Below are 13,046 nucleotides of genomic sequence, written 5' to 3'. Positions count from 1 at the left end.
TGTGGGGGTTTGGGTCGTTCAAAATATCGAAATACTTGTCTAGGATACTGCTGTAAAAATTCGCGGAATATAATGATTTCTGTCACCTACAAATGTTTGTGAAACAATTTAAACAATTATTTGTGAGAGATTTAATAATTAATAAACAATTATCAGCAGTCGAATGCAATATAATGCATTCCTGAACAAACTTTCAAATGTTCCTGCTTGCATAATACGCGAATGCTCCCACAAAAATTTGCTCTTGGTCAATTGAGTATAAATGTTGGCTCCCTCGTATCCAAACACAAAAATACCAAGCTGACTATTCAGATTTCTAAGCGAACTAAATTCAGGTTTGGCATCTCGCTGGAGATTTCGAAATAAAAGTAAAAACAGAGATTAGATTTTACACAACAGTACAGAAAAAGTAGAAGGATAATGTGCAACAAAACTGGGTCAATATTCTCTTTGTTTTTTTTTGCTTTCTGACTGCGAAACATGTGGAAACACCAAATGAATGTATTTCTTTAGACAGCTATTATTAAAAATTTCGTAGACAAATTTAAATTTAATTGCTACGTCGAGCTATATAATTTTGTGCAACTGCTTCATGATACCTACAGATAGGATTTAAACAGATACTAACAGCAATCGCAATTAGTAAACGATAGTTTCTTGCATAATGTACGCAGGCAAAATTATATACCTTTTAGACAAACATTCTTGACTAAAATGCATTTGCATTTGATTTTTTTTTTAATTTTTCAAAATAGCCCCTCTATTCAAAGTTGTAGCTTTTGAAAAAATCAAAAATTCTCCTTTAAGTCATTCATACTAAAGTTTAAGAGCGAACTCTACAGTAAGCTAGAAAAAATAGTCAATTTTACGTCCAAGTCCAACGGTTTCTCAAAAATCAGCCAACTTTCCGATTCTCTTCATAGTCGCTCAGATTTATGGCCCAGAACCGTCCTCTTCACTGTGCCAAAATCTCAAGTTAATTATTTCCCTGGTTTCAAAATTTCGATTTTTTGTTGAGCACCTTCGGATTCTTACAAAATTTTCTAAGTTTCTGTACATCTCCCCGCCTTTTGTGCAAACATTTCAAATTATTCACTTTAGAGTTTTAAGACCTACCGATTGTCCATTTAGAGCGCAGATCGAAAAAAAAAGTTTTTGTCCAACTTTAAGGACTTCTGACAAATCAGCCAACAGCCTGATTCTCTTCATAATCGGTCAGATTATGGGCCAAACCTTGCGCTTCACTGTGCCAAAATATCGAGTTGATTCTTTCCATGTGTTGGAGGTTCAGATTTTATGTTTAGCTCCACACATGTTAGAGATATTCTTGACATGCATGTTCAAGTCCAGTGGATTTTAAAAAATCAGCCAACCCTGGGATTCTTATCAATTTTTCTCAGTTTTTAGCAAACATGTTCCTACTTCTTGTGCAAAGATTCTAAATTATTCACTTTAGAGTTATAATTGCTATAGATTTTTTATTTAGGCCGCCGGCTAGAAAGACTTCAATTTTTCGTACAGGTTTTAAAAAATCATCCGACATTTCGCATTTATTGTGATTATTTTAAATCCTATGTTTTACACGAAATACTCGATAACACGTTCTATGGACACTTTCCATTCAATCACTATTTAGTATAAAATACCTAAGTAGAGATGAAATGTTCAAAAAGTCCTTTCAAGCTTCATTAATCGAATGCGTTTTGGCAGCTAAAAATTCAGTATTTTTGCACAAACATTTAAAACTGTCGAATAACATCATAATATTGTATAAGTAAGTCATTTTGTGTAAATGGAGATGAATAAATAAACATTTTCTCCATTTTAAAATTATTTATTCTCGATTTTCCCAATAACACCGCGATAATCAGGATATTTTAATCATGTATGCAAAACAGTGTTTTATATCAGAGATAACTGGATGATGGAAAACAGTTTTTATCAAATTTTTTCAAGTTTATCAAGTAAAGTTCCAATGCTCTGAATATCAAACCAGGTACTAAAAAGAACTACTGTAATATTCCCAAAGAGGTTTAAATCCGGCCCGTATTCCGGCGATACCGTTCGATCAACCTACCGGAACTCCGGTTGGCTTCCGGCTATACATCCCTAATAGCAACTTCAAAGTAACTACTTTAGATGGGTAAAAGTATACGCTTTTTAATGTTTCATTTGTAAGCTAAGCCCAGGTGATAAGGACTCACAGAATCACGCATTTATGCCTGTGTAATCAGTTAATAAACTATTTTCAAACCCTCCACATTAATTTAAACATTTTTAATTGGTTTCTGCCTCATTTTTTCTAATATTCCAATCTCTTAGACACTTTATCGTAAACATATGCACCAGAACATAGGTAGTCCATAGTACATTTGCGCGTTTGATGTTCTCATTGGAAATCCCATGCACCAAAAACAAAATTATTCTTACGTTCTTATGAATTATTAAATATTTTGCTCAAAATGTTACCAATTAAAGCGCTCAAGTCCTAAAAGCCGCAAGTAAATAACGAACGTGCCATAAATATATAGTTAATTTAAATAACCGTTTTGCCTTTTGATGGTGAGCGGTTTTATGTCTGACTTTGATTAGGAAGACTTGGAAAGTGAAATCATCAATCAAATTAAAAATTCAGGAAAAATTATCCGCTTTGTGGACTCCTGTATTTGGATATTTATTTAAAATTTCATATGACACTCGATCAAACGCAGAATGCCCCATTATTACAACAGACTTCTGTCGCCACCTGGATAAATAATTTAATTACTCCTAATTAAGTTAATTCCCATGAATGTCTTAGATATCAAGCGGCTGAAATTTCATTAGAGTTCATTCAACAATTCGGCATACAGGACGCGTCGGTTCATAATGTTTACGTTATTAGATTACTTTTTTTATAATTAAATATTAACATATCATCTGAGCGGTTCCAGTAGACGATTATATAAAATTTGATGAAAAATGATGTTCCTGTAGAATGAAAACAAAATATATTTTTTCACGCTGCGAAAGTGGACTTTGATACATGATTCTCCATCGTGTGGTGTAACTGTAGGATTGACTGCCTTTTGTTTCCATTAACTGGACCTTTTAGACTTTAGATAAGGAAACGCTGAAAGTGTTTCTTGTTACGAATTATCGCTTTTAAAAGTTTTCAAACAATTGCTCTTAATCAGTAATGCGTAAGGAATGATCGTTTTCGTTGCGGCGCAGTTCTCCACGAGATTGCAGTTGGCAATTATATAACAATCAATTATTAATTGAAGCCATTGTGTGAGAAAGTCACACTTTTACAGATAACATTAATATTTCAATCAATTAAACATTACGTTGCATAAATTGGTAGCCAATTAACTAATTCGTTTTTTCATTTAAGACTTGAAATGCATTCTCCATGAGCAGTTGCCACAAATTTGGACTTTGGAATTGATAAAATATTGTCGATTTTAACGTGGAGTTCAACTTCATTTGCCCAGAGCGCCCAGATGATTATTATCACAAAAACTGCATACAAATTACTAATAATCTTTAATGGATTCTAATGACCTGTTTCGCTTGTTTAATGTCAATGACACCATTTCTGTTAAGCAACCACAAAATCACTCACCAAATTAAAAACTTATCGAGAAACAAATTGTGTATTAAACTGGCAGTCCTAACAACTATTAAAGCTTTTTCTAATTTATTGTCAATTAGGTTTAATTTCTTTTCTCGGTCAGCTTGACTTTTCAACCAAAGAATACGGCTGATTATTTCATTAAAATCGACTTTACTTAAAAAAAACCCGTCAGTTTTCAGGATTTTATTTCGTTGTGAGAACGATTTCGTATTCTTTAGAGCTGGTTTGTTTGGCCCAGCAACCACTTCTGAAGATGCTCGCCACTTGCGCTTGCCAAACATCAGGAAGAAATTATTTCGCACGACTGCCGAAGCCCGAAAAACTTACCAGTTTCAATATACATCTGCAAAAGTTAGGCTTTTGTGGCCATTGTTTAAAACTGGGAAGTTTTTCGGGTTTTAAGATCAAAAAAGGGAAAACAAAGTAAACGTTACACGGACAAATTTCGACTCATTTTGGAACTGGAAAATTCTGATCGCTGTTTGAAGCGTTATTTGGTGCAGTTATTTTTCGGTTAGTAGGTGTTTTTGAAAAAAATTGGTACAGATAGTTTCTACTGGGTGGCAACTGAAACAATGCACAATTTGTGGAAGTCTTTTTGTATTCCAACACAAGCACACAAGCATTAAGATTTTACTTTTTCCTTTTCGTTCGTGTCGTTACTTTACTTGAGAGCTCGTATCTCGAAAGTTTTGGAATTTTTCGCTTATCTTGTTGATTTACAAAGTAGTCTTTAAAAAATCCACTTTTTGGAATTGCAATGATATTTTTTCTTTTGAACCGATTAGCAAAATTTAAGGCTCATGTTGAAGGTAAAACGAGAGATTGCATGAATAAACGAAATATCTGAAAGTGAACTTCACTTAGTTTAAAATCTTCGAGAATCACAGATTTCGGGGGCATTTTTTATGAAATCTTGTATATCGAATTTCCTTAATTCTCTATGAAGTTTTAGCTTCAACAAGAGCCTTGGATCATTAAAATCGAACTAAAGGCAGAAAAGTTATCGCTGGAAGACCAGAAAGTTGATTTTTTGAGGCCACTCTGTAAATAGAAGAGATTGCCGAAAAATTAAGAAACCGTTTCGAGCGATTTGGTTTATCTTTAAACTTGGGTGGTGGGATCTAAAAAAACTCCGTTTTGTCCAACTAGGAACATGCCAAACTTTTCGCAATTTTTCAGTTTGTCATATGCCACCCTATAGAAAATTTGTCTGGGGTGCTTAATTTTTAGCACCACATGGGCTAACGGAATACAAATGGTGCTAAATAACGCCACAAACCGAAACCGAACAGCTTGAAGCAATGGGAATTTATCCAGTTGCAAAGTTAGGATAAATTTGGCTGTGTAATGTTAATTTTGTGCTAATTTTTGTTGGCTCGATGCAGCAATCACCTCTGAAGATCCGAGCCACTCATGCTTGCGAAACGTCAGTAAGAAATTGTTTTGCACGACGGCCTAAATGCCCGAAAAATTCACCAGTTTCGAGCAATAGACGCGAAAGCGTTTCAGTTTTTGTTAGGTGTTCGTTAAAACTTAAAAATTTGCAATAGGAATGTATGGAAAACAGTGATTCAAATTAATTTTTGCTGAACAGAAAACAACTAAGGTGGAGTGGGGTAAGTGCACCCCAGTTTTTAGTCAGTTTGGCTTTCACTCATATATCTTTAATTTGTTTTATATTATTACTTTAACCTATATTTAAATCAACGAATATTTGAGTTAATACGCTTCAATTAGCATTGACAAAACGCCAATTTCACTTATTTAATTTACATTTTTAATAAAACTGCAAAAAATCCAACAACTATGCACTTTCCCCGAAAATGGGGCAAGTGCACAACTGGCTATTAACACCGATTTGAAACCTTATAGCATATGATACGAGGCAAGAGCATAACTATTGATATGTTTACTTTAAAATGCTTTTACCGCATTCAAATATTTTGTTTAGTTTTGGAGTAAAACAAACAATTGATGTTTTTGAACACATTTATTATTTAATCCGAATCCAGACAACGAACCCCTCATTAATTGGACGACATCTACGTGGATAGGATGGTATCAACTTTGAGTACATTACTAGATAATAGATATCGCAATTTCTGTCATATTAGTTTAATAAGAGCCCGTTTATGCACTTACCCCACTCCACCTTAACTCAATAAAAGAAAAGGAAATACTTACAGATGGAAAAAGCATTTTTTCCAAAAAAAGCCATCAATCCTTTCACTGTTGGGACATTTAGGCTGCCGCAACCAGATAATGCGTATTCAGTTGACTAATATGGTATTCTTAGTATACAGAAAAAACCTATGCTTGTAGACGGAGATGGAGACATTTGTTAGGTATCCCACGGTCAAATAATAGAACACCCTATCACGGTATCACTCCGGCGACCTTTCTCTTTCACAACGTTTAGAAAGTCCCTAATGAGTTCCATAAACAACCTTCACTTTCTGTCGACATTCGCTTTTAAATCAGGTATAAGGGCAGATTAGCATGGACAAACACGTGGCTTTTAAATTCGGCATACCGAAAAAAGTGTCACCTGTTGGAAAGGATTCGGTGCGAAATGGATGGAGGTCACTTGGGGTAGCTGTTAAGGCCGGATGTGAATTGACAGTGCTTTTCTTGGTCCCGTGAATGGTTGATCATCACGCACATAAACCTGTCTATTATGAAAAAATGAGATAAGTCGACTGCCTGAATGGGCATAATTAAATATAAGGTTCCAGTTAATTTGTTACATAATCATCGCGTTGACTAATTTTAAGGCACAAAACATCGAAAGTAAGCGGTTTAATTATACACTTTCCCGGTGAAGGCAAAACATTTTAATTGGCAGATAATACGGACTATGAGAATAATAAAGGATTGAACAAAAAAAACCGATTTTCCTAATTTGGCATGCAATTAGTTTTTGCATGTGAGTATTGTAAAACAAATTTGTTTAAGCACCGCCAAGGTCGGAATAGGAGTCCAATGGAAACATGCAATTTTATAATTGAATCCGAGTAAAAAACTATACGGATTATGCAATTTTCGTGCAAATGAAAATTCCAATAATAGTAATTGTTGGCGACTTTTTGCCTAGCTGTTTAGACTGCATGTCTATTTTCATTAAGCATTTACATATTCACATTCATTTTCTTATTTATTTATATATATTTATTTTTTCTGACTTTGTGCTTTCAATATGGAGCTTTTCAGATTTCCACCTAAATAATTGTGAAAGGTTTTTCAGGAAACATCACTTAAGAATTAAATTGCGCATGTTGTTTCAATGAAAGACCATTTTGCGTCCAAAATTCTCCTTTTAGCTTTCTAGGAGATCGGAGGTAAAAAATTTAATAGAAATCCTTTGCTTTATAATATATATTATATAAGTCATGAAATCTATAGTCATTTAGTATTTTCAGTCAACCGCATTTCGATGACGTAATCGGGCAGAAGATTCTTAGGCCGGTATGTTTAGTCGATCTTCGGAACTTTGCCGGATATTGTTTTGGCGGATAGTTAGCTCGTGAAGTCGTTTTAAAAGTCGGTGCTGGAACGCCGTCAAAGGCTTTCCACTGCAACTAATTGCTTCGAAGAATAAGATATTGCACAAATAAATAGCAAAATAACATTTTTTTTGCGAAAAGACATATTAGCCCTTATTCACACTGAGCAAATCAAGCAATTGATTCCGAAACCTCTTTTTCAAACATTAAAAAAATGTAAAGCAGTAATAACTTTGTTTATTATTATTATTATTTCAACAACACATCATACATAGAAGCTAGAATTTTTTTCACCAAAATTTTTTTCACCAATAAAATTCCTTAAAAATATCTATTTTCAAAAGAACAGGAAGGCCGCGATTTGTGATTTGTTCCTGGTGATTGATTAATGCCAACAAAACATTTTGCACAATTTTCATTGAAAAACGAAAGCGTTTTCTGAAATCGACTTCAGTGAATTTCTCTAAGGTTTTTTCATCTCGAATATACCTGAAAATAATACAATGACTATGTGAATTGCATATCACGCTTAATGATGTTTTCTTTACGTGCCTTTGTGGTATGTTCAAATCTAATTCCAAGTCTGAATTATCCCGATTAACACTGTACAATAGATCGAGATTGTTATCTAGATATTTAAAACAAAAATAGTATAAAAACACGAACATTTGAGAACTTCCGCACACAAAATAGCTTTGGCGATCGCTCGGAGATGCCTCAACCCGTCTCCTACAAATTCCCACCGCATCGCCCAGCAACATTAAAATGCGCGTGCGTCAGATAGCCAACCAATCGAGTGTGCAGCCCAAATTGCCTCCAGCGCCGTCGGGAAGCCGGCGCATCGTAAAAGATCGACTAAACATACCGGCCTTATTGGGAAGAAACTGTAGAAAGGAACGAGGTGCTTGTAGATAAGAGAGAATTATTAAATAAACCTTGCCTGAGTTGGAAAACGTTGTGAAGCGAAGAATTCCTTAGTCAGTGAAAATATTGAGCCTGCATTAAAATTAAAAATGTTGCATGGTCAAGTTGCAGCCGAATAATTTTATTGCGCATAAGGATCGCTTTGGCCTTATCAGGCAGTAATAAAATAAGAAAAGCGAGAATAAACTCGGGCTTCCTTCTGTAATCTCCCACGTAGGCCGTTACAAAACTGCAAATATTACATATGTGTTACGCTTAATATTATGTATGTATGTATAGCACACAACTCGCCTACTTTTACTTTTACTTATTGAGAAGGCAATTCTTGCACGGCAGCCAGCTGGAATTATGTCATTTGTTTTTATACCAGGAGTTCGGAAAACGTAAAAAATTCCATCGACCTTTAAAAGTTTCTTAACAAAGGCCTTAAACAACGCAGATTTTCAACAAAAAAATTGTACTTATTTATCATCCATGATGTACTCTGTTAGTGTGTAACCGCTAATTATATGTGATGCATGTGATAATGTTGCCATTCTAATTCACAAGGTTCTGGGAATGGTTATTTGCAACTATCACGTCGGCCTTAAAATTGGTAAATATTTGCGGTACTTTCTTCAACTGTCGAATACATTTTCATACTTGAAAACTAACGCCAAAGCCTTTTATTTTCTTCGGCCTGAAGCAATGTATTCTTTAAAGTTCAATTTGTATCGTTCTAGGCCTTCTCTATTTATCTTTGCATCTTTAGGGCGGGGATATACGGAGGAACCATAATGGGTGGATCCTTTTAGGGTGGTGCCATCCCTTCAGGTAGCCAATGCCGATAGTGCGCCGGAAACCCATGAAAAACCCAATAAATTTCTTTAGACTCTAGAGGTTGTTAATCATTATTATCGCAAAGGGATGTTTTGTTAACCGTCTGAGTGACTTTATGGGCCGTAACTTTTCAAACAATCCTGAGGCTCTCAGAACTGAAGACCCAAGGAAGATTTTACTACTTTAAGGGACCATATAGATTAGTTCTACACAGGGAGTTTTTAAATTTCATTATTTCATAGGCTTTATCAGTTACTTGGAATCGCATACATTAACTCTGTCAATCGTCAGAACAGATCCGAGTTGCATGATTTGGGAAAAGTAAAAGTGTTTTATTTTTGAGAGGTCGTTTTTAGAATGGTGAATGTTATTTGCAATGTCTTGCGTAATTTTGTAATTTTATGGGTTTAGTAATTATCGCTGACTTCTTCCAAGCTTTGTTTCAACTAGTTTTGGTACGCTTTAATTGGAGTTTTTAGCAAAACATGTCTGCGGTTTGTGCGAAATCAGATTGATCTTCTACCATGGACCACAGATTCACTTGAATTATTAACATTTAAAGAGCGCTTTCATCATTCAGTCATCTATTGTTATGTGCATTAAATACTTCTGGTATAAATAGCATTCCGGTTAGGGACATTTCGCTACACATTCACATGCATTTATTAAATTTATTACAACTGCAAACGAATTAACATCTAATGATCTATTAATAACAGTTAATTATTTCAAATTGTAAAAATGCTGCTATTATTAACGTACCATGCTAAAATCATACGTAAAATAGAACGATCAAAACAAGGATTTCCCTCCTGCCAAAGGCTAATTAAAACTGATATTAAACTGTTGAAGAAAAAATGGATTGAGCATTTTCAACATTCAATTACATCAATACTGTTGTTCTTTTTAAATCTACTAATCCAGAGCAATTCTTACATTGTTACTTGTTAATAAAATGTGATAAACATCAATTACCCAAGGCTAATTTTAGTTAAGGCTCCATGATTATTTGACCACTGTATAGCTCGAGTATTATGAATATTTTCAAACGGAGCACACATCAATTCGCTCTGGAAGTGGCCTAAATTTATAATTATAATTATTTCGACTTGTTTCTTAATGAACGGCATTTAGTGTCTGTTAAATTTCCGAATGAGTTATTCGATTTGCTCTGGATGTAGATATCTTCATGTGGTTTTAAGCATATTTATAGTTTGACTGATCTTGCACTCAAGTGAAATTTCACCAGTTTTCTCATACATATTAATGTTTATCAAATATTTAAATTGGGTGAACCAGAATAAATTAATTGGTGGTTGGCGAAAATTTAGTTAACTGTAATTAAACAGGCGGTTTACAGACGGTTTACTTACTTTTATACAAATATTTTAATTTTAAAACAAATACAAGTGGCATTAAATGCAAAATTACTTCAAGTACTTAATGCCTGAATGCTGCTAAATTTTAAACTCCGAAATTGTTTGCAAAAATCCATTAAGTTTTGAAAAATTCAAGTCTCGGGGCACGAGGCCAATGGGCTCAATTGGATATTAGTTTTGCCGAATTTATTAAAGATACTTAGAGAAAGTAATTTGTTTCCTTCCAAAATTGTCTACCGTGTGGTGCCATTTTTGCCTCTTCACTTAGTAAATTTTTCGACTACTTTAAATTTCCAGACAATTGCCGTGAAATGTAGACACTTATAAAACCTTGAAATAACACGCCAAAGGTGCCGTCGTTTAAATGGTTATAAAGTTTGAACTGATGTTGCTATTTTGGATGTAAAAATAGAATTCAAGAGTGAATTTATCAATATATTGATTAAATCCCATTGAGAAACTCGACAGTTTCTCACACTGTCTTCCAAGCCACTCACTTAAGAACTGAAACTAATTAAAGCGTGCCACGCTCTGTGTTAGATAAAAACACTTCTGGATGTTTTGTGTCTGCAAAATTTTATAATGGACAGGAAACGTACAATTTCGACGGTTTTGTAAATAAACAAATCAACACTAAACCAGATGTATTTATATCATTATTGGGTTACACTGCATGTGTTTATTCCTGAATAAATTCGCCTTAAATTCTTAGAACAAGGCTAAAAATTGCAATATAATTTTTTCACATTACCTATACACGACCGTTTATTTAGATTATAACTCTGTTAAACAGAAACAAACTAGTCAAATTAATTTGACTAGTTGGAGCGCATTATTTGCATTGTTTACAGATATTTAAAATTAGGTTTTGTGATTATTTTTTGGGGGAATGTAGTACCTAAGTGAAACTTTGAACAGAATCTAACACTAGCACCAGTAAAAAAAGACAAGTATATCCAGAATGAAAAAATCGCTCTTTATAGATCGGAAGTTAGGTAATCAAAAATGAAGAAAATTGACGAATGGTTTGATTTTTTGGCTGTTTGATATATTTTTTTGAAAAATGTATCGGTGTGAAAAATTCATCACAATCAAACAATCGTGGTTTAAATGCACAAGTTCGACCATTAAATTGCTTCTTCTGCCAGTAGTGAAACACACAAGCACAAAAGTGTCATTTTAGCAGGCACTGATTAATTTCGCCATAAACAGGAGCCATTATAAAAGCAATAAAAATTGTGGATTGGGGCAAGTGATGTACGGGAAAACACACATTTCTATATATCCAGAAGTCGATTTCTTCAGGCAAATATTTAATAATTATTTTGGCGATTAACGAATCAATAGATGTTTAAATATTGATTTTTTTCCAAAATTTTGTTGCTTTTCAAGCGTGAATAAAGTCACTCCGCCTAGAAAAAGGAGTGATAGTAAATTTGTTCTTGACGTTTCGCAAGCACCAGTGGCTTGCGTCTTCAGAGGTGATTTGCTGCGTTAAGCAATGACCGTGAAATGCTATCCATTTTAACAAAGTGGAAGTAGTTTGACTATTTATTATCCGGCTTCTAGTAGTGAAACCGAAATAGGCAGAGTGAAGGAAGAAAAAAATGTTTTCACATATCCATAGCGGAGAAAAACGCGAGGTCTTTAACGATCAGAAGTTGAACAAAAAAAATTATTAAAACTGGGAGTCAAAATTTGTTTGGTAGGAAAGTCATTTGGATCAGGAGAGCAGCATAATGCTTTAACACATCCGGTGTTTAGTACTTAAACACTAAAGCGTTAACGTGCACACTTTCGTTCCATGTAAAAGACATTGAAGTAGGAATTATCGGGCTGGTTGAAAAAATAAAATTAGGAATGTTTGGCATTGGTCTGAATAGACTGAACGACGTTGAATAAGTTCCAGCATGAGTGAAAACAAGCATTTTTTTAAATATCCAGAACGAAGAAAACGCTCCTTAAACATAAGGAATTTGGCTATTAAGAGTAAAACTGAAAGTGACAGGAATTGTTCCAAAATTTTGCTGTATTTTTGGGAAAATATTACAGTAGGTGTAACAATTCATCATTAATTTGGACGTTTTCGTTCTATATAAGCCACTGAAGTAGAAATTATCGGCCAGGTTGAAAAAATAAAATCAGAAATGTGTGGCATTGCGCTGAATAGGCTGAACGACGTTGGAATAGTCAATATTGAATAGCTTCCAGTATCAGTGAAAACAACTATTTGTATATATACAGGACGAAGAAAACGCTCCGCCATAAAAAAGTTCCACTAGAAGTAGCAGAAATTGTTTCAAAATTTAGCTGTATTTTAAGGAAAATATTAGAGTACCTACATCTATTTTCTAGAATGAATGGACGCGAAACACTAAATTGTTAATTTGGACGTTGGCGTCCCATAGGAGCGATTGAAGTAGAAATTGTAGGCCTGGCGAAAAAAATAAAATCAGGAATGTGTGGCAGTGCGCTGAATAGGCTGAATGACGTTGAAATAGGCAATGTGGAATAGCTTCCAGTATGAGTGAAAACAAGTATTTTAATATATACAGGGCGAAGAAAACGCTCAGCTATTAAAAAAGTTCCACTGGAAGTTGCAGAAATTGTTTCAAAATTTAGCTGAATTTAAACAAAAAATATTAGAGTATCTATATCTATTTTACAGAATGAATGAACGCGAACCACTAAATTGTTAATTTGGACGTTGGCGTCCCAAAGGAGCGATTGAAGTAGAAATTGTAGGCCTGGTAAAAAAATAAAATCAGGAATGTGTGGCAGTGCGCTGAATAGGCTGAA

The 13,046-nt window shown here is 34.3% G+C and overlaps 1 protein-coding gene across 2 annotated transcripts in view; it reads right to left on the bottom strand.

Annotated features, from left to right (window-relative positions):
• The window catches only part of LOC109532902 (transcription factor Ken), a 35,849-nt gene that overhangs the window by 4,677 nt on the left and 18,126 nt on the right, over window positions 1-13,046 (bottom strand). The window lies entirely within an intron of this gene.

The sequence above is a fragment of the Dendroctonus ponderosae genome, unplaced genomic scaffold (assembly GCF_020466585.1).
Source record: "Dendroctonus ponderosae isolate FM_Combo_2020 unplaced genomic scaffold, Dpon_F_20191213v2 Dpon_F_20191213_1, whole genome shotgun sequence".
Lineage (NCBI taxonomy): Eukaryota > Metazoa > Arthropoda > Insecta > Coleoptera > Curculionidae > Dendroctonus > Dendroctonus ponderosae.
The sequence above is the reverse complement of the archived record's forward strand: the minus strand, read 5'-3'. Positions and strand labels throughout refer to the sequence as shown.